This window comes from Ranitomeya imitator, chromosome 5 (assembly GCF_032444005.1).
Source record: "Ranitomeya imitator isolate aRanImi1 chromosome 5, aRanImi1.pri, whole genome shotgun sequence".
In the NCBI taxonomy this organism is placed as follows: domain Eukaryota; kingdom Metazoa; phylum Chordata; class Amphibia; order Anura; family Dendrobatidae; genus Ranitomeya; species Ranitomeya imitator.
The window spans coordinates 193,164,722-193,192,706 of NC_091286.1; the positions used below are offsets into that span (position 1 = coordinate 193,164,722).

Genomic DNA, 27,985 nt, shown 5'->3' on the forward strand with positions numbered 1-27,985 from the left:
AAAGGTTAACTGTGGTTATAAAAATGTTCATTGGTTTTCCTACAGGCACATTGTTGTTCTTGAATTTTGAATATTCGAGTAGCTCAAGACTGCAGGTATGTATTTTTGAGCGAAATGTCATATGTTTCATGAAGTTCCTTACCGTAAATTAAATATCTTTAAAAATCTTTAAATTGTTGTTGAAAATGAAATGATTGCTTGCGAGAAGCTTCTTTTGCTTTAATAGTAAAGTCGCTAAAAAAAGAAAAAATAATAATTTAATACACTGTAACATGATATCAAGATTTTCAATACTGAGAAATATCATAAGCAAATTACAACTAATCCAAACGAATTTTAAAAAAAATTACAACTAATTCATGTAGTTTTTATTTGCTTCCTTATATGGCACAGAATAAAAGTGTATTACCAACAAATAGAATGATGTGCTAAGGAACATAGCACATCGAATGCTTTAATAAAACACTAAGTGTATTCAATAGTTTTCTTTAAAATCAAATAGCATGCTATATATTTAGCGCAAACAGACTAGTTGCAGGCACAGACCACCAAGAAAATTAGTAATACAAAATACCCCGAAACACAATGTCTGCAAATTGAGATTCTGGTTTAGACTTTTATCCTAAGTCATGTGACAAGGCTAGTTAAAGGGTCGACATTGACTTTTAGGATTCCTAGTTTCTATAGGTGTTCTATAGAACTATAGAGTTCTAGTCCTCTTCCTCTCTGAAAAGACAGAGCCTTGCAGTTTAAAAGTCTCCTTATCTCGGCATGCTTAACATGTCACTCTTGGCATGATTAACATGACACACTCCGCAAGGAGAAACATTACCACTTGGATCCCGGTCAGACGCCTCTCACACAGTCAAATCAGATCTCACAATTTGCACTGATGAGAGTAGCACCCTGAAACACAGTATCTGCAAATTGAGAATCTGGTTTTGGCTGACAAGGCTTGTTAAAGAGTCAACATTGACTTTTATAATTGCCACTTTCTTTAGGGGGTACTAGAGTTCTAGTCCTCTTCATTTATGAAGAGACAATTTGCATATTTCCCAAAGTCTTCTCATTTTGGAATGCTTAATATGTCACTCTCCGCAAGGAGAACCGTTACCCCTTGGATTCCAGTCAGACGCCTCTCATACAGCCAAATCAGATTTCACAATTTGCACTGGTGAGGGGCAGTACCCCAAAACACAGTTTCTGCAAAATGAGAATCTGATTTTGGATTTTATCCTAAGTTATGTGAAAAGACTCATTAAAGTGTTGACATTGACTTTTAGGATTGCTAGTTCCTGTAGGTGGCACTAGAGTTCTAGTCCTCTTCCTCTCTGCAGAGACAATTTGCATATTTCCCAGAGGAGCATTGCTGCTTAAAAGTCTCCTTATCTCTGCATGCTTAACATGTCACTCTCTGCAAGGAGAAACTTTACCCCTTGGATCCCGGTCACACACAATTTTTATTGAAACAATCAGCAGATGCATAAAAATAAATAGAAATGAGAAGTCATGCTGAAATATTATTATTATTATTATTATTATACATTTTTATAGCGCCATTTATTCCATGGCGCTTTACATGTGAATACGGGGCAAATATAGACAAATACATTAAACATGAGCAGATAACAAGGCACACGAGTACATAAGGAGGGAGGACCCTGCCCGCGAGGGCTCACAGTAATATATATATATATATATATATATATATATATACTGTAAGGATTTCATATTCACTCAGGTGTGGCAGGAAGATGACAGGAGACACGTACTTTTAAAACTCCATGTGAGTTTATTTGCTTCACAAACCCGGCAGCAACAATAAAAGGTTCATGGCCATTAGAGCAGGCAAAATAATAATAATAATCTTTATTTTTTATATAGCGCTAACATATTCCGCAGCGCTTTACAGTTTTGCACACATTATCATCGCTGTCCCCGATTGGGCTCACAATCTAGAATAACACAAATGTCCTTAGCCGGTGTCATGCTGCTGCAGTGCAGTATAGCGCAACCTCCACCATGGCGAGCTTGAGAGGGAAGTGAGACTGCACACAAAGAGTAGTAGCACAGATGCCACCAAGTGGCGAGAGAGCGGTCAGACAAGCCAAGTCAAAACATCAGAAGCAGAAGTACCAATAGTAGCAGCAGTATACGTGGTAGGAACAAGCCAGGGGGTTCAGCAACGGTCAGAAGCGGATAAGACAAAGACAGAAGGCAGAAGCGAGTCCGAATATGAGCCAAGTCAAAAACAGGGAAACAAACAGGGAAACACTGGAAAAAAGGGCAGACAGAGGGAGCCAACAGACACGGGGCAAGTCAGGGATCACAGCAGGACAGATCAAGAGCTACCAGAGTCAGGTTCACACCCCAAAGGCAGAACTATAGCTGACACCGCCAGCAAGATGCATCGGAGCTAAATAGCACACCTGAACCCAGAATGAGGCAGAGCAAAGTTAACTCTTGACATGATCCGCCCAGAAAAATGGCCAGACAGGATTAAACCCTGGAACGTATCATGATAGTCAGATCCTGATCCCTCAGGCCTGTGGGTACACAGGCTGGGCAATATCCAACACGCAGGCTTGGTCTGGAGCCCCACACACTGTTAAGGACCGGCGGAATGCACCAAGTATAGATAATATGAAACTAGGTGCGTTCGCAGTCCGAGGTCCACCGTGCAGGTAAAAGACCCTGCTGCTAGTAAGACAGACTATATGGCGGTACTAAGTATACACACATGGGTTAACTTCACCCTGCGTGAAGGAAGCGATCCTGTTGCGTCACAGGACCGCAGTACCGCACATAGAGCGCGAGCAAGAAGTCAGCGAACTCAACCCCTACACAGGATTGAAGTCCGATTAGACACTTGCTGGCACAACACCGCAACTGGGTGTGTAAGGAAACTTATAAAATAGAATCTATAGGCACGAGAGTGCATGCGGTGCCGCACTGACGGACGCCACTAACCACCCAGGCTTGGGTAAGGAAAGCGCAGAGGAAGCGCACGGCGCCGTACTGGCGGGCACAGCAACAGGACGCTGTGATGTGTGTTACATGCAGATGGCTAGTCGGGCTCTAGATAGCTACCATCATCCACGAGCAGTCAACAACTCTAGGGAGGGATACTTAGGAGCTTTCATCCATCGACATACATCCATCTACACACACACATAATATCAAGACAATACTAGCGGTCATGCGCAGTTTATATAGCTGCAGCACAGGAAACAGCTACAGAAGTTTTGCCCTTTCAGGACCTGCCAAAAGGACCAATGGGATGTGCTGCAGTACCTGAGCATGTGACCCTCGATCTCCAACGGGAGATCTTGCCCTGGGCATGCTCAGTGTGTGCAAATAAGGACTTAGTCCCAGAGAAGCCCGCTCGCAGCAGATCAGTGCAGGGTACAACAGGAGAGCCAGAAAAGGCAGCAGTTACCCTTTGCACAGAATCAGTCCCAGCAAGACGCTGGGAGCGACGCCTCCTCTGAGCAGAGCCCACTGCGGCCGAAGCAGAATGGGAGACCACAGCAGACACGGATCGAGATTCCCCCTGTGCAGCAGAGGAAACTCGACTCCTAACACACACAGGAAGGCTTCTCCTCTCTGCACACAGACCATGTGCAAAACAACAGCCTCCTTTATGTAGGCTGTAACCACACCCACAGGTGAGGTATGTGGGTAGCCAGACCCGCCCATCTCTCATAGCTACCCACAACACAGACCCAGGTGCACTAAAGGAAAATACTCCGGGTTGCATCTCTGCCACACATACCTCCCATTGACTACAAGGCCACTAGCCTCCTTACCATACATATATTAGCAGCTTTATATTATAGGGCTGCCTGACCAGAAGTCGCTGTGCCCTGCAACGTTTAAGATGGGGCCCAGGATAGAACAGCTGCAAAGAAAAGATTCCTCTAGGAGGAAAAGAGAACTGAAGCGCTGCGGATGCAGCTGAAGGACGTCTGTCCCTATAGAGTAAGAAGGCAAGAAGACAGGTCAGCACGGTCACTACACACAAGATGTGGCAGATCTTTGCCAGGGTGGCAGTACTTAGAACTGGCGCAAAACGGTATAGAACTCCCCGATGTGAGGCAAGAATTCCAGATGGAATAGATTCTGTGGGACAGCAAGAAGTGGTCCGACCCGGGGCTGAATATAGAGAAGGAAAGGACAGAGCAGGGGCAGAGAAGAATGTGTTGTATGCGTTATCCAAAGTGCCGGTAATTGACCAAGCTTTGCTGAGTAAAGAAGTTGTCGTTGAAGTTAACCCGGAGTGTGTCTCTTTTATTTCGGAGCCGTCTGTGAAGAAACCATCCCCATATCGTGCAAGTCCAGATGATGCAGAAAGCCAGCACAGGAGTAACACAGCAGAGAAATGTGTACTTTTATGGGGAAGGGGCCAAGGAGCCATACAAGGATTACTGTCAGCCATGACTATCACTCTAGCACCGCCTGGCCCTTCCTTTACATACTCACTCAGGTGTGACAGGAAGAAGACAGGAGACATGTTCTCTTAAAGGTCCATGTGGGTTTATTTGCTTCATAAACCCGGCAGCAATAACAAAAGGTTCATGGACTTTAGAGTAGGCAAAACAACACAAATGTCTTTAGCCGGATTATGATCCCCCAGTCCTGTGGGCACACAATCTGGGCAATGTCCAGCACGCAGGCTCTGTCTGGAGCCCCACACACAGGAAGGCTTCTCCCTCTCTGCACACAGACCATGTGCCAAACAACATCCTCCATTATGTAGGCTGTAACCACACCCACAGGTGATTTATGTGGGTAGCTAGAACCGCCCACCTCTCATAGCTACCCACAATCCTGACCCAGATGCACTAAAGCAAAATACTCCGGGTTGCAGCGCAAGGAGCAGCCATCTCTGCAACACATACCTCCCATTGACTACACAGCCATTAGCCTCCTTACAATACATATATAAGCAGCTTTATATTATTACACCTAGTATGCTTATGTGGAAAATATAGAGTTCACACTGTTAAATAATAACAGATTTTTTTCCTACATATTTATATACACTCAGCGTTTCACGTCTATGTGTTTATATGCAGCATTATATGATGATGCCTAATATGTCCATATAGAAAATATATAAGTACTTCCAAACACATATCTAATATATAAAGCTGAATGTGTGTGTGTGTGTGTGTGTGTGTGTGTGTGTGTATGTGTGTATGTCCAGGATTGGCATCTGCACCGTCGCAGCTACAGCCACAAAATTTTGCACAGTCACACGTCTGGACCCCGAGAGTGTCATAGGCTATGTTGTGAGGCGAAATTTTAACCCCGCGCATTCCAATTCACCAAACAATTTTGCTCCCATCTACATAATGGGAAAAAAGTGAAAGGAAAAGTGTTGGAGGCAAATTGACAGCCACCAGATGTGAACAAGGGGGACTTAAAGAGTGAGAGCGATGGCGCCAAAGAGTATATACCGTACAGTCGCTAAGGTGGGGCCCCGACATGGGATACTCACCACACACGGGGATATGAACACACACAAAATGCGCCACACACTACCACGTGCTTGAACACATATACCACCATCAGCACACATTTCACCACACATACACCAACCTCGCCACATAAAAGTCGAAAAACAAAAGTCGCTGCTCAAAACTCGCCACGTGCAAAACTAGGCTCACGCAAAACTCGCCACATGTGGAAAACTCACCTCATGGAAAACTCACCACACGCAAAACTTGCACACGCGAAAAAATTGCCACATGCACAAAAGTTGCAACACATGCAAAAGTTGCCTCACACAAAACTTGCACATACTCAAAACGCACCACACATAAAACTCGCCACGCGCAAAACTCGCCATGCGCAAAACTTGTTGCACACAACTTGCTACACTAACCTGTCACATGCAACTCGACACAAAGTTGCTACACGCATGTCGCCACACAAAATTCATCTCACAAAAGTCGCTACGTGCATGTCGCCGCACGCAACTCAAAACACACAACTTGACACATGAAACTCGCCCTAAAACACACACAAGACTGGTATTATCCTTCAAAAATAAAAATCTGATTAATAAGCAGACAAACTACAAGAGCAACAACTGTACCATATAGGAAATACGGCAGCTGTCAGTCACATGACCTGTCTATTATGTGTAAGAGTGAGCGAATATATACTGCCAGGGGGGAGGGCTTCCTGTTGGTTGGGGATTTATCACAAATACTGAGGTAAAAATACTAAGCAAATAGCGTGTGAACGAGGTCTAATACAGGAGGAGATGACACACAGATATCTATATATATAATTGTCTAAGGGTTTTTCCGTCTGTCTGTCTGTCTGTCTTTCTGTCTGTCTGTCTGTCTGTCCTGGAAATTCCGCGTCTCTGATTGGTCGAGGCCGCCAGGCCTCGACCAATCAGTGACGGGCACAGCGACGATCATGCCATAAAGGACGTAGAAATCCCACGTTTCTGATTCAGCGACGGGCACAGTATCGACGTAGATGTCATAATGGTTGCCATGGCGACGATGATGTCATAAAGGTTGCCTCGACCAATCAGCGACGGGCACAGTCTGCCACGAATTCTGGAATCATCATTGTCCATATACTACGGGGACATACATATTCTAAAATACCCGATGCGTTAGAATCGGGCCACAATCTAGTATACTATATACAGGAAGAGATGACACACAGGTATATACTATATACAGGGGAGATGACACACACACATATATACTATATACAGGGGAGATGACACACAGGTTTATACTATATACAGGAGGAAACGACATACAGGTATATACTATATACAGGAGGAGATGACATAAACATATCTATATATATAATTGTCTAAGGGTTTTTCAGTCTGTCTGTCTGTCTGTCTTTCTGTCTGTCTGTCTGTCCTGGAAATCCCACGTCTCTGATTGGTCGAGGCCGCCAGGCCTCGACCAATCAGCGACTGGCACAGTATCGACGTAGAAATCCCGCGTCTCTGATTGGTCAAGGCCGCCAGGCCTCGACCAATCAGCGATGGGCACAGCGATGATGATGTCATAATGGTTGCCATGGCGACGATGATGTCATAAAGGTTGCCTCGACCAATCAGCGACGGGCACTGTCTGCCACGAATTCTGGAATCATCATTGTCCATATACTACGGGGACATGCATATTCTAGAATATATATACATCTATATATATAATTGTCTAAGGGTTTTTCCATCTGGCTGTCTATCTGTCTGTCTTTCTGTCTGTCTGTCTGTCCTGGAAATCCCGCATCTCTGATTGGTCGAGGCCGCCAGGCCTCGAACAATCAGCGACGGGCACAGCATGGCGACGATGATGTCATAAAGGTTGCCTCGACCAATCAGCAACGGGCACAGTCTGCCGCGAATTCGCCTCGACCAATCAGCGATGGGCACAGTATCGACGTAGATGTCATAAAGGTTGCCATGGCGACGATGATGTCATAAAGGTTGCCTCGACCAATCAGCGACGGGCACAGTGTTATGAATAGGTAATTCAGAACCACAATGGACCTTGAAGTTCAGAGCACACAAAGTGACCTGACAATAACCAAAAAACATAAGATGAGCTCTGAGACGTGGAAACTCTGCTGACCGCAATCCCTAATCCTATCCAACCACACTAGAGGCAGCCGTGGATTGCGCCTAACGCTCCCTATGCAACTCCGCACAGCCTGAGAAACTAACTAGCCCTGAAGATAGAAAAATAAGCCTACCTTGCCTCAGAGAAATACCCCAAAGGAAAAGGCAGCCCCCCACATATAATGACTGTGAGTTAAGATGAAATTACAAACGCAGAGATGGAATAGATTTAGCAAAGTGAGGCCCAACTTACTGAACAGACCGAGGATAGGAAAGATTGCTTTGCGGTCAACACAAAACCCTACAAACAACCAAGCAGAGGGGGCAAAAAGACCCTCCGCACCGACTAACGGTACGGAGGTGCTCCCTCTGCGTCCCAGAGCTTCTAGCAAGCAAGAAAAACCAATATAGCAAGCTGGACAGAAAAAACAGCAAACAAAAACAACACAAGCAAAACTTAGCTTATGCAGGATAGAAAGGCCACAGGAACGATCCAGGAGGAAGCAAGACCAATACTAGAACATTGACTGGAGGCCAGGATCAAAGCACTAGGTGGAGTTAAATAGAGCAGCACCTAACGACTTAACCTCATCCCCTGAGGAAGGAAACTCAGAAGCCGCAGTACTTGCTTCGGCAGCACATATACTAAAATTGGAACGATACAGAGAAGATTAGCATGGCCCCTGCGTAAGGATGACACGCAAATTCGTGAAGCGTTCCATATTTTTTTACTAACTATGTTACTATTAGTCTAGAAAAAAGACGACTGAGGGATGATCTAATAACCATGTATAAGTATATAAGGGGACAATACAAATATCTCGCTGAGGATCTGTTTATACCAAGGAAGGTGACGGGCACAAGAGGGCATTCTTTGCGTCTGGAGGAGAGAAGGTTTTTCCATCAACATAGAAGAGGATTCTTTACTGTTAGGGCAGTGAGAATCTGGAATTGCTTGCCTGAGGAGGTGGTGATGGCGAACTCAGTCGAGGGGTTCAAGAGAGGCCTGGATGTCTTCCTGGAGCAGAACAATATTGTATCATACAATTAGTAGGTTCTGTAGAAGGACGTAGATCTGGGGATTTATTATGATGGAATATAGGCTGAACTGGATGGACAAATGTCTTTTTTCGGCCTTACTTACTTACTAACTATGTTACTCACATCCACCAACGGAAGCCCATAGACAGAATGAGCCGAAGTACCACTTGTGACCACAGGAGGGAGCTCGACCACAGAATTCACAACAGTACCCCACCCTTCAGGAGGGGTCACCGAACCCTCACCAGAGCCCCCAGGCCGACCAGGATGAGCCATATGAAAGGCACGAACAAGGTCGGCAGCATGGACATCAGAGGCAAAGACCCAGGAATTATCTTCCTGACCATAACCCTTCCACTTAACCAGATACTGGAGTTTCCGTCTCGAAACACGAGAATCCAAAATCTTCTCCACTATATACTCCAACTCCCCCTCCACCAAAACCGAGGCAGGAGGATCAACAGATGGAACCATAGGTGTCACGTATCTCCGCAACAATGACCTATGGAATACGTTATGGATGGAAAAAGAATCTGGAAAGGTCAAACGAAAAGACACAGGATAAAGAACCTCAGAAATCCTATACGGACCAATGAAACGAGGCTTAAACTAAGGAGAGGAAACCTTCATAGGAATATAACGAGATGACAACCAAACCAAATCCCCAACACGAAGTCGGGGACCCACACAACGTCTGCGATTAGCGAAACGTTGAGCCTTCTCCTGGGACAAGGTCAAATTGTCCACTACATGAGTCCAAATCTGCTGCAACCTGTCCACCACAGTATCCACACCAGGACAGTCCGAAGACTCAACCTGCCCTGAAGAGAAACGAGGATGGAACCCAGAATTGCAGAAAAATGGCGAAACCAAGGTAGCCGAGCTGGCCCGATTATTAAGGGCGAACTCAGCCAACGGCAAAAAGGACACCCAATCATCCTGATCAGCAGAAACAAAGCATCTCAGATATGTTTCCAAGGTCTGATTGGTTCGTTCAGTCTGGCCATTTGTCTGAGGATGGAAAGCCGAGGAAAAAGACAAATCAATGCCCATCCTAGCACAAAAGGCTCGCCAAAACCTCGAAACAAACTGGGAACCTCTGTCAGAAACGATGTTCTCTGGAATGCCATGTAAACGAACCACATGCTGGAAGAACAATGGCACCAAATCAGAGGAGGAAGGTAATTTAGACAAGGGTACCAAATGGATCATCTTAGAGAAGCGATCACAAACCACCTAAATGACCGACATTTTTTGAGAGACGGGGAGATCCGAAATAAAATCCATAGAGATATGTGTCCAAGGCCTCTTCGGGACCGGCAAGGGCAAAAGCAACCCACTGGCACGAGAACAGCAGGGCTTAGCCCGAGCACAAATCCCACAGGACTGCACAAAAGTACGCACATCCCGCGACAGAGATGGCCACCAAAAGGATCTAGCCACTAAATCTCTGGTACCAAAGATTCCAGGATGACCAGCCAACACCGAACAATGAACCTCAGAGATAACTTTATTCGTCCACCTATCAGGGACAAACAGTTTCTCCGCTGGGCAACGATCAGGTTTATTAGCCTGAAATTTTTGCAGCACCCGCCGCAAATCAGGGGAGATGGCAGACACAATTACTCCCTCTTTGAGAATACCCGCCGGCTCAGACAAACCCGGAGAGTCGGGCACAAAACTCCTAGACAGGGCATCCGCCTTCACATTTTTAGAGCCCGGAAGGTACGAAACCACAAAGTCAAAATGGGAGAAAAACAGCGACCAACGAGCCTGTCTAGGATTCAACCGTTTGGCAGACTCGAGATAAGTCAAGTTCTTGTGATCAGTCAAGACCACCACGCGATGCTTAGATCCTTCAAGCCAATGACGCCACTCCTCGAATGCCCACTTCATGGCCAGCAACTCTCGATTGCCAACATCATAATTTCGCTCAGCAGGCGAAAACTTCCTGGAAAAGAAGGCGCATGGCTTCATCACCGAGCAATCAGAACCTCTTTGTGACAAAACAGCCCCTGCTCCAATTTCAGAAGCATCAACCTCGACCTGGAACGGAAGCGAAACATCTGGTTGACACAACACAGGGGCAGAAGAAAAACGACGCTTCAACTCTTGAAAAGCTTCCACAGCAGCAGAAGACCAATTGACCACATCAGCACCCTTCTTGGTCAAATCAGTCAATGGTTTAGCAATACTAGAAAAATTACAGATGAAGCGACGATAAAAATTAGCAAAGCCCAGAAACTTTTGCAGACTCTTCAGAGATGTCGGCTGAGTCCAATCATAAATGGCCTGGACCTTAACAGGGTCCATCTCGATAGTAGAAGGGGAAAAAATGAACCCCAAAAATGAAACCTTCTGAACCCCAAAGAGACAATTTGATCCCTTTACAAACAAAGAATTAGCACGCAGGACCTGGAACACCATTCTGACCTGCTTCACATGAGACTCCCAATCATCCGAGAAGACCAAAATATCATCCAAGTATACAATTAGGAATTTATCCAGGTACTCTCGGAAGATGTCATGCATAAAGGACTGAAATACTGATGGAGCATTGGCAAGTCCGAATGGCATAACTAGGTACTCAAAATTGCCCTCGGGCGTATTAAATGCAGTTTTCCATTCATCGCCCCGTTTAATACGCACAAGATTATATGCACCACGAAGATCTAGCTTGGTGAACCAACTAGCCCCCTTAATCCGAGCAAACAAATCAGATAGCAGCGGCAAGGGGTACTGAAATTTGACCGTGATTTTATTTAGAAGGCGGTAATCAATACAAGGTCTCAGCGAACCATCCTTCTTGGCCACAAAAAAGAACCCCGCTCCCAATGGCGATGACGACGGGCGAATATGACCCTTCTCCAAGGATTCTTTTACGTAACTCCGCATAGCGGCGTGCTCAGGTACAGATAAATTAAACAGTCGACCCTTAGGAAACTTACTACCAGGAATCAAATCGATAGCACAATCACAATCCCTATGCGGAGGTAGGGCATTGGACTTGGGCTCATCGAATACATCCCGGTAATCAGACAAGAACTCTGGGACCTCAGAAGGGGTAGATGATGAGATAGACAGAAATGGAACATCACCATGTACCCCCTGACAACCCCAGCTGGACACAGACATTGATTTCCAATCTAATACTGGGTTATGGGCTTGTAGCCATGGCAACCCCAACACGACCACATCATGCAGATTATGCAACACCAGAAAGCGAATATCCTCCTGGTGCGCAGGAGCCATTCACATGGTCAGCTGGGTCCAATACTGAGGCTTATTCTTGGCCAAAGGCGTAGCATCAATTCCTCTCAATGGAATAAGACACTGCAAGGGCTCCAAGACAAACCCACAGCGCCTAGCAAACTCCAAGTCCATCAAATTCAGGGCAGCGCCTGAATCCACAAATGCCATGACAGAATAGGAAGACAAAGAGCAGATCAAAGTAACGGACAAAAGAAATTTCGACTGTACCGTACCAATGGTGGCAGACTTAGCGAACCGCTTAGTGTGCTTAGGACAATCGGAGATAGCATGAGTGGAATCACCACAGTAGAAACACAGCCCATTCTGAAGTCTGTTTTCTTGCCTTTCAGCTCTGGTCAAAGTCCTATCGCACTGCATAGGCTCAGGTTTATGCTCAGATAATACCACCAAATGGTGCACAGATTTACGCTCACGCAAGCGTCGACCGATCTGAATGGCCAAAGACATAGACTCATTCAGACCAGCAGGCATAGGAAATCCCACCATGACATCCTTAAGGGCTTCAGAGAGACCCTTTCTGAAAATAGCTGCCAGCGCACATTCATTCCATTGAGTGAGCACGGACCACTTTCTAAACTTCTGACAATAAATCTCTATCTCATCCTGACCCTGACACAGAGTCAGCAAATTTTTCTCTGCCTGATCCATTGAATTAGGTTCATCGTACAGTAATCCGAGCGCCAGAAAAAACGCATCAATATTACATAATGCAGGATCTCCTGGCGCAAGGGAAAATGCCCAGTCTTGAGGGTCGCCACGTAGTAAAGAAATAATGATCTTAAGTTGTTGAACTGGGTCACCAGAGGAGCGAGGTTTCAAAGCCAGAAACAGTTTGCAATTATTTTTGAAACTCAGAAATTTAGCTCTATCTCCAGAAAACAAATCAGGAATAGGAATTCTTGGTTCTAACATAGAATTCTGAGCCACAAAGTCTTGAATATTTTGTACTCTTGCAGTGAGATGATCCACACATGAAGACAGACCTTTAATGTCCATCACTACACCTGTGTCCTGAACCACCCAAATGTCTAGGGGAAAAAAAAGGCAAAACACAGTGCAAAGGAAAAAAAATGGTCTCAGAACTTCTTTTTTCCCTCTATTGAGAAGCATTAGTACTTTGGGCCTCCAGTACTGTTATGAATAGGTAATTCAGAACCACAATGGACCTTGAAGTTCAGAGCACACAAAGTGACCTGACAATAACCAAAAAACATAGGACGAGCTCTGAGACGTGGAAACTCTGCTGACCGCAATCCCTAATCCTATCCAACCACACTAGAGGCAGCCGTGGATTGCGCCTAACGCTCCCTATGCAACTCCGCACAGCCTGAGAAACTAACTAGCCCTGAAGATAGAAAAATAAGCCTACCTTGCCTCAGAGAAATACCCCAAAGGAAAAGGCAGCCCCCCACATATAATGACTGTGACTTAAGATGAAATTACAAACGCAGAGATGAAATAGATTTAGCAAAGTGAGGCCCAACTTACTGAACAGACCGAGGATAGGAAAGTGTTGTGAGAGGCAATTCAGTATCACAATGGACATGAAGGTCAGAGCACACACAGTGATCTGACAATAACCCAAAATAACAGAACGAGCTCTGAGACGTGGGAACTCTGCAGACCGCAATCCCTGATCCTCTCCAAACACAACTAGAGGCAGCCGTGGATTGCGCCTAACGCTACCTATGCAACTCGACACAGCCTAAGAAACTAACTAGCCTGAAGATAGAAAAATAAGCCTACCTTGCCTCAGAGAAATACCCCAAAGGAAAAGGCAGCCCCCCACATATAATGACTGTGAGTAAGATGAAAAGACAAACGTAGGGATGAAATAGATTCAGCAAAGTGAGGCCCGATATTCTAGACAGAATGAGGATAGGAAAGATAACTTTGCGGTCTACACAAAACCCTAAAGAAAACCACGCAAAGGGGGCAAAAAGACCCTCCGTACCGAACTAACGGCACGGAGGTACACCCTTTGCGTCCCAGAGCTTCCAGCAAAACAAATAGACAAGCTGGACAGAAAAAATAGCAACAAATAGCAAAGAAGCACTTAGCTATGCAGAGCAGCAGGCCACAGGAATGATCCAGAGAAACACAAGTCCAACACTGGAACATTGACAGGAAGCATGAATCAAAGCATTAGGTGGGGTTAAGTAGAGAAGCACCTAACGACCTCACCAGATCACCTGAGGGAGGAAACTCAGAAGCAGCAGTACCACTTTCCTCCACAAACGGAAGCTCCCAGAGAGAATCAGCCGAAGTACCACTTGTGACCACAGGAGGGAGCTCTGCCACAGAATTCACAACAGTACCCCCCCCCTTGAGGAGGGGTCACCGAACCCTCACCAGAGCCCCCAGGCCGACCAGGATGAGCCACATGAAAGGCACGAACAAGATCGGGAGCATGGACATCAGAGGCAAAAACCCAGGAATTATCCTCCTGAGCATAACCCTTCCATTTAACCAGATACTGGAGTTTCCGTCTTGAAACACGAGAATCCAAAATCTTCTCCACAATATACTCCAATTCCCCCTCCACCAAAAGCGGGGCAGGAGGGTCAACAGATGGAACCATAGGTGCCACGTATCTCCGCAACAATGACCTATGGAAGACGTTATGTATGAAAAAAGAATCTGGGAGGGTCAGACGAAAAGACACAGGATTAATAACCTCAGAAATCCTATAAGGACCAATGAAACGAGGTTTAAACTTCGGAGAGGAAACCTTCATAGGAATATGACGAGAAGATAACCAAACCAGATCCCCAACACGAAGTCGGGGATCCACACGGCGTCTGCGATTCGCGAAATGTTGAGCCTTCTCCTGGGACAAGGTCAAATTGTCCACTACATGAGTCCAAATCTGCTGCAACCTGTCCACCACAGTATCCACACCAGGACAGTCTGAAGACTCAACCTGTCCTGAAGAGAAACCAGGATGGAACCCAGAATTGCAGAAAAACGGCGAAACCAAGGTAGCCGAGCTGGCCCGATTATTAAGGGCGAACTCAGCCAAAGGCAAAAAGGACACCCAGTCATCCTGATCAGCAGAAACAAAGCATCTCAGATAGGTTTCTAAGGTCTGATTGGTTCGTTCGGTCTGGCCATTAGTCTGAGGATGAAAAGCCGAGGAAAAAGACAAATCAATGCCCATCCTACCACAAAAGGCTCGCCAAAACCTCGAAACAAACTGGGAACCTCTGTCAGAAACGATATTCTCTGGAATGCCATGCAAACGAACCACATGCTGGAAGAACAATGGCACCAAATCAGAGGAGGAAGGCAACTTGGACAAGGGTAGCAGATGGACCATCTTAGAAAAGCGATCACAGACCACCCAAATGACTGACATCTTTTGAGAGACGGGAAGATCTGAAATAAAATCCATAGAGATATGTGTCCAAGGTCTCTTCGGGACCGGCAAGGGCAAAAGCAACCCACTGGCACGAGCACAAATCCCACAGGACTGCACAAAAGTACGCACATCCCGCGACAGAGATGGCCACCAAAAGGATCTAGCCACTAACTCTCTGGTACCAAAGATTCCAGGATGACCAGCCAACACCGAACAATGAACCTCAGAGATCACTTTATTTGTCCACCTATCCGGGACAAACAGTTTCTCCGCTGGACAACGATCAGGTTTATTAGCCTGAAATTTTTGCAGCACCCGCCGCAAATCACGGGAGATGGCAGACACAATTACTCCTTCCTTGAGGATACCCGCCGGCTCAGACAAACCCGGAGAGTCGGGCACAAAACTCCTAGACAGAGCATCCGCCTTCACATTTTTAGAGCCCGGAAGGTACGAAATCACAAAGTCAAAACGGGCAAAAAACAGCGACCAACGAGCCTATCTAGGATTCAACCGCTTGGCAGACTCGAGACAAGTCAAGTTCTTATGATCAGTCAATACCACCACGCGATGCTTAGCTCCTTAAAGCCAATGACGCCACTCCTCGAATGCCCACTTCATGGCCAGCAACTCTCGATTGCCCACATCATAATTTCGCTCAGCAGGCGAAAACTTCCTGGAAAAGAAAGCGCATGGTTTCATCAATGAGCAATCAGAACCTCTCTGCGACAAAACAGCCCCTGCTCCAATCTCAGAAGCATCAACCTCGACCTGGAACGGAAGAGAAACATCTGGTTGACACAACACAGGGGCAGAAGAAAAACGACGCTTCAACTCCTGAAAAGCTTCCACAGCAGCAGAAGACCAATTGACCACATCAGCACCCTACTTGGTCAAATCGGTCAATGGTTTAGCAATACTAGAAAAATTGCAGATGAAGCGACGATAAAAATTGGCAAAGCCCAGGAACTTTTGCAGACTTTTCAGAGATGTCGGCTGAGTCCAATCATGGATGGCTTGGACCTTAACAGGATCCATCTCGATAGTAGAAGGGGAAAAGATGAACCCAAAAATGAAACCTTCTGCACACCAAAGAGACACTTTGATCCCTTCACAAACAAAGAATTAGCACGCAGGACCTGAAAAACCGTTCTGACCTGCTTCACATGAGACTCCCAATCATCCGAGAAGATCAAAATGTCATCCAAGTACACAATCAGGAATTTATCCAGGTACTCTCGGAAGATGTCATGCATAAAGGACTGAAACACTGATGGAGCATTGGCAAGTCCGAACGGCATCACTAGATACTCAAAATGACCCTCGGGCGTATTAAATGCAGTTTTCCATTCATCGCCTTGCTTAATTCGCACCAGATTATACGCACCACGAAGCTCTATCTTTGTGAACCAACTAGCCCCCTTAATCCGAGCAAACAGATCAGATAACAATGGCAAGGGGTACTGAAATTTAACCGTGATCTTATTAAGAAGGCGGTAATCTATGCAAGGTCTCAGCGAACCATCCTTCTTGGCTCCAAAAAAGAACCCTGCTCCTAATGGCGACGATGACGGGCGAATATGCTCCTTCTCCAGGGATTCCTTCACATAACTGCGCATAGCAGTGTGCTCAGGTACAGATAAATTAAACAATCGAGTTTTTGGGAATTTACTACCAGGAATCAAATTGATAGCACAATCACAATCCCTATGCGGAGGTAGGGTATCGGACTTGGGCTCATCAAATACATCCCGGTAATCAGACAAGAACTCTGGGACCTCAGAAGGGGTGGATGACGAAATTGACAGAAATGGAACATCACCATGTACCCCCTGACAACCCCAGCTGGACACCGACATGGATTTCCAATCTAATACTGGATTATTGACTTGTAGCCATGGCAACCCCAACACGACCACATCATGCAGATTATGCCACACCAGAAAGCGAATATCCTCCTGATGTGCAGGAGCCATTCACATGGTCAGCTGGGTCCAGTACTGAGGCTTATTCTTGGCCAAAGGTGTAGCATAAATTCCTCTCAATGGAATAGGACACTGCAAGGGCTCCAAGAAAAACCCACAACGCTTAGCATACTCTAAGTCCATCAAATTCAGGGCAGTGCCTGAATCCACAAATGCCATGACAGAATACGATGATAAAGAACAGATCAAGGTAACGGACAGAAGAAATTTTGACTGTACCGTACCAATGGTGGCAGACCTAGCGAACCGCTTAGAGCGCTTAGGACAATCAGAGATAGCATGAGTGGAATCACCACAGTAGAAACACAGACCATTCAGACGTCTGTGTTCATGCCGTTCAACTCTGGACAAAGTCCTATCGCACTGCATAGGCTTAGGTTTAATCTCAGGTAATACCGCCAAATGGTGCACAGCTTTACGCTCACGCAAGCGTCGACCGATCTGAATGGCCAAAGACATAGATTCATTCAGACCATCAGGCATAGGAAATCCCACCATGACATCCTTAAGGGCTTCAGAGAGACCCTTTCTGAAAATCGCTGCGAGCGCAGCTTCATTCCATTGAGTGAGTACAGACCACTTTCTAAATTTCTGACAGTATACCTCTATCTCATCCTAACCCTGACACAAAGCCAGCAAATTTTTCTCTGCCTGATCCACTGAATTAGGCTCATCGTACAGCAATCCGAGCGCCAGGAAAAACGCATCATTATTACTTAATGTAGGATCTCCTGGCGCAAGGGAAAATGCCCAGTCTTGAGAGTCGCCACGCAAAAAAGAAATAATAATTCTCACTTGTTGAGCTGGGTCACCAGAGGAGTGAGGTTTCAAGACCAAAAACAGTTTGCAATTATTTTTGAAATTCACAAACTTGACTCTATCACCATAAAACAAATCAGGAATTCTTGGTTCAAAAATAGGCTTCTGAACCACCAAATCTTGAATCTTTTGTACATTTATAACAAGATTATCCATTGAAGAGCACAGACCCTGAATCTCCATGTCCACACCTGTGTCCTGAACCACCCAAATGTCTAGGGGGAAAAAAAAAAAGGCAAAACACAGTGCAAAGGAAAAAAAATGGTCTCAGAACTTCTTTTTTCCCTCTATTGAGAATCATTATTACTTTAGGCTTCCTGTACTGTTGTGAGAGGCAATTCAGTATCACAATGGACATGAAGGTCAGAGCACACACAGTGATCTGACAATAACCCAAAATAACAGAACGAGCCCTGAGACGTGGGAACTCTGCAGACCGCAATCCCTGATCCTCTCCAAACACAACTAGAGGCAGCCGTGGATTGCGCCTAACACTACCTATGCAACTCGACACAGCCTAAGAAACTAACTAGCCTGAAGATAGAAAAATAAGCCTACCTTGCCTCAGAGAAATACCCCAAAGGAAAAGGCAGCCCCCCACATATAATGACTGTGAGTAAGATGAAAAGACAAACGTAGGGATGAAATAGATTCAGCAAAGTGAGGCCCGATATTCTAGACAGAACGAGGATAGGAAAGATAACTTTGCGGTCTACACAAAACCCTAAAGAAAACCACGCAAAGGGGGCAAAAAGACCCTCCGTACCGAACTAACGGCACGGAGGTACACCCTTTGCGTCCCAGAGCTTCCAGCAAAACAAATAGACAAGCTGGACAGAAAAAATAGCAACAAATAGCAAAGAAGCACTTAGCTATGCAGAGCAGCAGGCCACAGGAATGATCCAGAGAAACACAAGTCCAACACTGGAACATTGACAGGAAGCATGAATCAAAGCATTAGGTGGGGTTAAGTAGAGAAGCACCTAACGACCTCACCAGATCACCTGAGGGAGGAAACTCAGAAGCAGCAGTACCAGTTTCCTCCACAAACGGAAGCTCCCAGAGAGAATCAGCCGAAGTACCACTTGTGACCACAGGAGGGAGCTCTGTCACAGAATTCACAACAGGAAAGATTGCTTTGCGGTCAACACAAAACCCTACAAACAACCACGCAGAGGGGGCAAAAAGACCCTCCGCACCGACTAACGGTACGGAGGTGCTCCCTCTGCGTCCCAGAGCTTCCAGCAAGCAAGAAAAACCAATATAGCAAGCTGGACAGAAAAAACAGCAAACAAAAACAAAACAAGCAAAACTTAGCTTATGCAGGATAGAAAGGCCACAGGAACGATCCAGGAGGAAGCAAGACCAATACTAGAACATTGACTGGAGGCCAGGATCAAAGCACTAGGTGGAGTTAAATAGAGCAGCACCTAATGACTTAACCTCATCACCTGAGGAAGGAAACTCAGAAGCCGCAGTACCACTCACATCCACCAACGGAAGCCCATAGACATAATCAGCCGAAGTACCACTTGTGACCACAGGAGGGAGCTCGACCACAGAATTCACAACAGCACAGTCTGCCGCGAATTCTGGAATCATCATTGTCCATATACTACGGGGACATGCATATTCTAGAATACCCGATGCGTTAGAATCGGGCCACAATCTAGTATACTATATACAGGAGAGATGACACACAGGTATATAATATATACAGGAGGAGATGACACACTGGTATATACTATATACAGGGGAGATGACATACAGGTACATACTATATACAGGGAAGATGAAACACAGGTATATACTATATACAGGGGAGATGACACACTGGTATATACTATATACAGGGGAGATGACACACAGATATATACTATATACAGGAGGAGATGACACACAGGTATATACTATATACAGGAGGAGATGACACACAGGTATATACTATATACAGGGGAGATGACACACATATATACTATATACAGGAGGAGATGACACACAGATATATACTATATACAGGAGCAGATGACACACAGGTATATACTATATACAGGAGGAGATGACACACAGGTATATACTATATACAGGAGGAAATGACATACAGGTACATACTATATACAGGAGGAGATGACACACAGGTATATATATATATACAGGAGCAGATGACACACAGGTATATACTATATACAAGAGGAGATGACTTACAGGTATATACTATATAAAAGAGGAGATGACACATAGGTATATAGAGGAGGAGATGACATACAGCAGGTATATACTATATACAGGGGAGATGACATACAGGTATATACTATATACAGGAGATGACATACAGGCATATACTATATAGGAGGAGATGACATACAGTTATATAGTATATGCAGAAGAGATGACATACAGGTATATACTATATACAGGAGGAGATGACACATAGGTATATACAATATACAGGAGGAGATGACATACAGCAGGTATATACTATTTACAGGGGATATGACATACAGGTATATACTATATACAAGAGATAACATACAGGTATATACTATATATAAGGGACATGACAAACATATATATACTCAGGGGAAAATGAGAGGTGTGAGGTGAAAATGAGGGGTGTGAGGTGAAAATGAAAAGGTGTGAGTGCAAAATGAGAGGAGGGAAAATAGTAGAGTGATCGGAAAATGACAGATGTGAGGACAAAATGACAAGTGTTAGGGCGGAATGAGAGGAGTGAGGGGGGAATGAGAGGATTTAGGGGGAAAATGAGATGTGTAAGGGAGAAAATGAGAGATGTGAGGGGGAAAATGAGAGGTGTGATGGGAAAATAAGAGAAGTGAGGTGCTATAACTAACCATAGATATTTACTATGCCTAGGCAACGCCGGGCTCTTCAGCTAGTATGATATAAAAAGTGCATACAAGTGACTTATCAAATTCAAGCAGGATAAAGTGACAGTGCGTACATAATTGTATCCATGGAGTACTTATGGCATTAGGAGTATAAGATAGTCACTGACAGTAATAACACAGGTCTACAAATAATATTTTTTATAATCATCGCATCTGACTTTGTACTTTTCTGAAACATCTTTTTGTCTTGATTTCAAAAATTTATATAGTTTTTCTGCAGCACTCAGTTTCCATGGAGCAGCATCATTATTATAACGTATAGCAAATATATTGGTGACATTAAGAAAACAGTAATCTACATATCAGAAAAAAATGCTTCCCCTTACAAAACTGTTTTTATTGAGTCCCAACCAGGAGTGTGGAAGACAGCCCCTCTTATGTTGGCCACTGACCTGGATGAACAACCACCACACAAGGACAGAAGAAATCATAACAACTTCAAGAAACATATATACATAACACACTGTTTCAATACTAATGTAATATTACATAATACTATGGGCTAGATCAGGATTATAAATCATGATGGGATAATCGCAAATATTTAATTGAAAAAAACACAGAAAAATACGATCACAAAAACACCCAAACAAAATAATATTTGAAAAAATGCTAAATACTTTATTAAATATCCAGGACATCTGGCAAGCAAAAAGGGGGAATGGATTAATCCATATTGCACATGTGGGAAACTCAAGGGTGCACATACTGTACATGGGTGAGACATAAAGGATATTATATGGATTTCACATCCAGTGAATCACTACCAATGTAGCTTCAAATACATAAAGTAACTTATTGCATACAGCCTACCTAACTTATATAGTGGATATCAGGTTTCAAATTAATAGATATATTAAAGTCACACTAAAAAATTGCATAATTGCCCATGCAGGCTGTTTCAGTCAAATACCACGCAGTGCACCCACCCCGACTCGCGTTTCGGCATGATGGCCTTTTTCAAGGGGTGATGGGAAAAGGGAAGTGCAAGTATAAAAAGACCACATCCACCAATCAACGCCAATAGTATGCTCATGTGATTCCCCGCACCAATGAAATTACAGATATACCCAACCATTCATTCCAGGATTTACCTGCTGTCATAGAGTCACAGATCAGTGGCCAAGTCATGTGACATCCCCTGCTACGTAAAATGTAGCGCCAAGTCCACCTCTAATGACACATGTGTCACCACGGCAACCCAGAACGCAAGACGGCGTCGGCGCGAGGCGAGAGGAGGAGCCCAATCATCGTAGCGACGATAAACGCCAAGAGTCATCCAGTGCACCGGAAGCCATAGCACGCATGTGTACCGGCTGTGGGCAGGCTGGATATGGAAGTACATATTCAATAACAATCATCAGTGTAAATAGTGGCATAAAATTGATATATACAGCCAACAATACAATATTGGAACAATTCCTATGAGCAAGATCTCATATAGAGCATATTATTGATAACAGAATAGGAATGTACAACTTTATTAACATATGAGGGACGATCTTCTGGAATAAACATAGTATCTAGTCAACAATCATACATGTTATAGCATAAATTGCATAATATCATAAATATATCCTAGCTATCTATACAGTTAATCAATTGGCTGACTTTATATATATGGATGGAACAATTTCCATTTCACAGTAATTGATGTGATGCTGGATGAAATCCAAGACCATTCCTCCAGAGTAGCATAGTTGTATATATCCTCTTCACTTCTGTTAGATGACTCATAGATGTAAATGCAATACTGTTTTGATGATACGCAGAAAAAAAATTGCTACAAGCTGCCTCCTACACTGGTCGCCGCATCGTCAAAACGACACATGCGGAAGTATCCGCATACAGCGGCACGACCTGCATACCTAATGTAAAAGATAGGTATGCAGGCCGCATGCAGAAGTAGGTGGAGCTAGAGGCGGAGGTGCAGCCGAGGGCGAGGCTTCACGGAGGAAGTCCGCAACTGTCCGCAGCTCCTCAAAACGCTAATATGAAATCGGCCTTAGAGGGAAGAAAAACAGCTCAGCCACTGAGGTGTAACTGAGTGAGGGTCTTCACAGATTGAACCTGAAAGCAGCAAATATCACACTGAAAAACTGCCTGTCTGCAAATGTTCATCTGTAAGGAGCAGGCTGACAGATTTACCGCATATCTGTGTATAGTTATCTACCAGATTACCTCCATGAAAATCAGTTCTAAATACAAGCTGCCTCTGTCATCTCTGTGGAAATATCTACCTATAGTCGGTCGGCTCATCACTTTTTTTTTTAGTTTGTCACCACCATTGAACTGAACTTACTCTATTGTTTAATCTGATTTGAAGGAGACAAAGTATCAATCATCCGAACAGATTCTGCTGTGTGTGGTTCTTTTATGATATGATCCTTCAACCATTAGCACAGAGAGTGCCTGGATATTTGAAATACTCCAAGGATATACTTGAAATGTTCAGTAATGTAAAATGGAACTCCCAGTGGCTTACTTGCGATTGGTCACATTATACATGTCCATTCCACACAAAGTAGCTCTACATACGGTACAATTTCATCTACAGAAATATATTACATAATATTTTCATTTACAATCATATACAGTATCATTTCAGTTCTTGCATTTCTCTTATCCCATAATTATTTTTTATTTAATAAAACGTTTTTCCTCTAGAATAGTGGAGTTTCAATGGGAGCTAAGTTCTCCCCATCAGTGGCGATTTTAGTGATGACAAGGTGACAAGGTGGGAAGAACTATATATCTTCAGTACAGATAATCCATTCTGTACTTATATAAAATGGTATACCAGATATATAGATGACTTACTACTAGTGTGGGAGAGTGATTCAGATTCATAAACTTCATTCATTTTTTACATGAATAACAATCCTTTCAATTTAAAGTTCACCTACACTTGTGAAAAAGAATGTATTAATATTTTGGATCTACATCTCTCAGGAAAATCCTCTGAGATCATTAGTAGTTTTACATACCGCAACAAAACGTGGGGAATACAATATTACATGCACACAGTTTCCACCCACAACACACAATCCAGTCGTCAATTCTCATGGGTGATTTACTTAGAGCGAAAAGAAATTGCAGTAATGAAACAGCCTTTTCCCTTGAAAAAAACAACATCAGGAACGACTCACAAATAGGAAATATCCGAATTGGACAATAGATCATGCTGTCAACATTGCTGCTACTAAAACGAGGTCAGAACTTATCACAGAAGCTTCTGACCCTGAATATGATTCTCTTGTCCGCAATCATAGTAAAATTAATTCTTTTCAAAAACAACCAGTGTTGGTTCTCACATATAGTACGTATTTTAAATCAATTTCTGATATTGTGTACTGCAATCTAAATGTTTTAAGAGATGACGATATTATGCACAAAATTCTTAAGAACAGTATAAAAATAGTATCCAGAGGAGCCCCAACCTTGGGTAACTCTTTGTCTCCCAGCTTTCATGACTCGAGCAAAAATGAAGAATCCCTCAAACTGGCTATCAACCACGGATTTTTTCAAATACGGGCAACATCCATGCAAGACCTGTTCATGTTCCAAAAAACATCAATTTTTTTGTGTTCAAAAAATCAAAACTGTCATTCTAATTATGTAGTATATATAATTGAATGCTCTGAATGCAAATTATTATACGTAGGTTCTACTATCAGAAAACTAAAGGATAAGATTAGAGAACATCTATATGATGTTATTCAACCCACAATTCGTCATGGCTCTAATGCTTCAAATCACTTTATCAAAGTTCATGACAGACAGACTACACATTTTAAAGTGTTTGCAATAGAACAAACTTATAATTAATTACGTGGAAGAGACAGGGAGAAGAAACTAGGTGATAGGGAGGCATATTGCCAGCAGTGCCCCCCCCCCATATATTGCCAGCAGTGGGCCCCCGCTTGTCATCGCAGGGTCAACTGTATCAACTGGATGCTGACACAGCTGACCGCAGTGATGAGAGAGGGAGCGTTGCTGCATTACGCTCCCTCTCCGATCATCTCCCTGTCACCGTCTGATGTCACCGACACGAACACTGACAGCGGGTGCGATGACTTCAGTACTCGGCGCCCGCTGTATGGAGATGTGCGGGCACTCGGAGCAACGTGGGAACAACAAAGAGGATGAGAGGTGAGTATTGGATTTATTTTTTTTATCGGGGTGCATTATACTGCACTGGCTGCCTAGTGGGGGTGCATTACACTATACTGGCTGCCTAATGAGGGTGCATTATTCTGTACAGGCTGCCTAATGGGGGTGCATTATACTATACAGGGTGTCTTATGGGAATGCATTATACTATACTGGCTGCCTTATGGGGGTTCATTATATTATACAGGCTGCCTTATGGGGGTGCATTATACTATACAGGCTGACTAATGGGGGTGCATTATACTATACAGGCATTATACTATACCACTCATAATCTCCCTCGATCTGGGGCTTCACACAAGATCTCACCCGGTGGGGTCAAAATGATCGCAAGAACGGTGAGCAAAAATCTAAGAACCACTCGGGGGACCTAGTGAATGACCTGCGTAGAGCTGGGACCAACGGAACAAAGGCTACTATCAGTTATACACTACACCACCAGGGACTCAGATCCTGCAGTGCCAGATGTGTTTCACTGCTTAAGTCTGCACATGCCTGGGCCCGTCTGAAGTTTGTTAGAGAGCATTTGGATTATCCAAAAGTGTATTGGGTGAATGTCATTGGTCTGATGAAGCCAAAGTAGAACTATTTGGTAGAAACAAAACTCGTCGTGTTTTGAGGAGGCAGAGTGCTGAGTAGCATCCAAAGAACACCATACCTACTGTGAAGCATGGGGGTGCAAACATCATGCTTTGGGGCTGCTTCTCTGCCAAGGGACCAGGACGACTGATCTGTGTACATGAAAAAATGAATGGGGCCATGTATCATGAGATTTTGAGTGCAAACCTCCTTCCATCAGCGGGGGCATTGAAGATGAAACATGGATGGGTCTTTTAGTATGATAATGATCCCAAGCACACTGCCACCACCAAGCACACCGCAACAAAGGAGTGGCTTCGTAAGAAGCACATGAAGGTCCTGGAGTGACCTAGTCAGTCTCCAGATCTCAACCCCATAGAAAACCTTTGGAGGGAGTTAAAAGTCCATGTTGCCTAGTGACAGGTCCAAAACATCACTGCTCTAGAGAAGATCTGCATGGAGGAATGGGCTAATACACCACAAACAGTGTGTGCCAACCTTGTGAAGACTTACAGAAAACATTTGACCTCTGTCATTGCCAGCAAAGGATATAAAACAAAATATAGAGATGACGTTTTGTTAATGACCAAATACTTATTTTCCACCATAATTTGCAAAATTGATCTTGCCAAATCAGAAAAGATAAAAACTGTGCAGGAGGTGTGGGTTAAATCCGCGCTGCCTTAATAATGAAGTTCCAAGGATAATAAATTTAAAAGGTAGTTTATTCAATGCGTTTCAAGGTCAGTGCGACCTCTTCTTCAGGAAATTCCACATACAACATGGTCGCACTGACCTTGAAACGCGTTGAATAAACCACCTTTTAAATTTATTAACCTTGGAACTTCATTATTAAGGCAGCGCGGATTTAACCCACACCTCCTGCACAGTTTATATTGTCATACGGCCGTTGATCGGCTTGTGGATCTGCAGCAGCCGAAATCGCTACATGCTTTTCATTCAACAAAATCAGGTGAGCAATTCTAAGAAAGCTCTCTTGGTTATCTAGAGGATAAGACCCTATTTTGCGCTTTGCGTCTCCATTTTTTTTCCTATAGCAAATCAGAAAAGGTGATTTTCGGGATTTTGTTTTCTTATTTTGACGCTCATAGTTGTGGTCTACCTATGATGTCAATTACAGGCTTCTGTCATTTTTTTAAGCGAGAGAACTTGCACAATTGGTCACTGACTAAATACTTTTATGTGCAAAATATTATAAAACGAATTATATATTTTTTTATAATTACCGTATATACTCGAGTATAAGCCGAGATTTTCAGCCCAAATTTTTGGGCTGAAAGTGCCCCCCTCGGCTTATACTCGAGTCACGGTAGCGGTGGGGTCGGCGGGTGAGGGGGTGAGGGCGCTGAGGTATACTTACCTAGTCCCAGCGATCCTCGCGCTGTCCCTGCCGTCCCACGGGCTTCGGCGCTGCAGTTTCTTCCTCTCTTCAGCGGTCACGTGGGACCGCTCATTACAGAAATGAATAAGCGGCTCCACCTCCCATAGGGGCGGAGCCGCTTATTCATTTCTCTAATCAGCGGTGCCGGTGACCGCTGATAGAGAAAGAAGCTGCGGCACCGAAGACAGGAGGGGACAGCGCGAGGATCGCCAGGACTAGGTGAGTATGTTATATTCACCTGTCCTCGTTCCAGCCGCCGGGCGCCGATCCATCTTCCCGGCCGGCGCCTCCATCTTCCCGGCGTCTCTGCTCTCTGACTGTTCAGGCAGAGGGCGCGATGACGCATATAGTGTGCGCGGCTCCCTCTGCCTGATCAGTCAGAGCAGAGACGCCGGGAAGATGGAGGCGCCGGAACGAGACGCCGGGAGCTGCAATCAAGGGAGGTGAGTATGTGGTTTTTTTTCTTTATTGCGGCAGCGGCGGCACAAATTTATGTGGAACATCTATGGGGCACAGTGAACGGTGCAGAGCACCGTATATGGCACAGCGCAGCTATGGGGTACAGTGAACGGTGCAGAGCACCGTATATGGCACAGCACAGCTATGGGGCACAGTGAACGGTGCAGAGCACCGTATATGGCACAGCACAGCTATGGGGCACAGTGAACGGTGCAGAGCACCGTATATGGCACAGCACAGCTATGGGGCACAGTGAACGGTGCAGAGCACCGTATATGGCACAGCACAGCTATGGGGCACAGTGAACGGTGCAGAGCACCGTATATGGCACAGCACAGCTATGGGGCACAGTGAACGGTGCAGAGCACCGTGTATGGC

The 27,985-nt window shown here is 44.6% G+C and overlaps 1 protein-coding gene and 1 non-coding gene across 3 annotated transcripts in view; one reads left to right on the forward strand and one right to left on the reverse strand.

Annotated features, from left to right (window-relative positions):
• The window catches only part of CCR6 (C-C motif chemokine receptor 6), a 293,164-nt gene that overhangs the window by 241,200 nt on the left and 23,979 nt on the right, over nucleotides 1-27,985 (reverse strand). For both annotated transcript variants that reach the window (XM_069769454.1, XM_069769455.1), the window contains exon 2: nucleotides 143-234. The gene's annotated coding sequence lies outside the window, so the exon portion shown is untranslated. The remainder of the gene's footprint in view (nucleotides 1-142; nucleotides 235-27,985) is intronic.
• LOC138639787 (U6 spliceosomal RNA) lies at nucleotides 8,228-8,334 on the forward strand. The gene has a single exon (XR_011313355.1). It is a non-coding gene; the product is annotated as a U6 spliceosomal RNA (small nuclear RNA).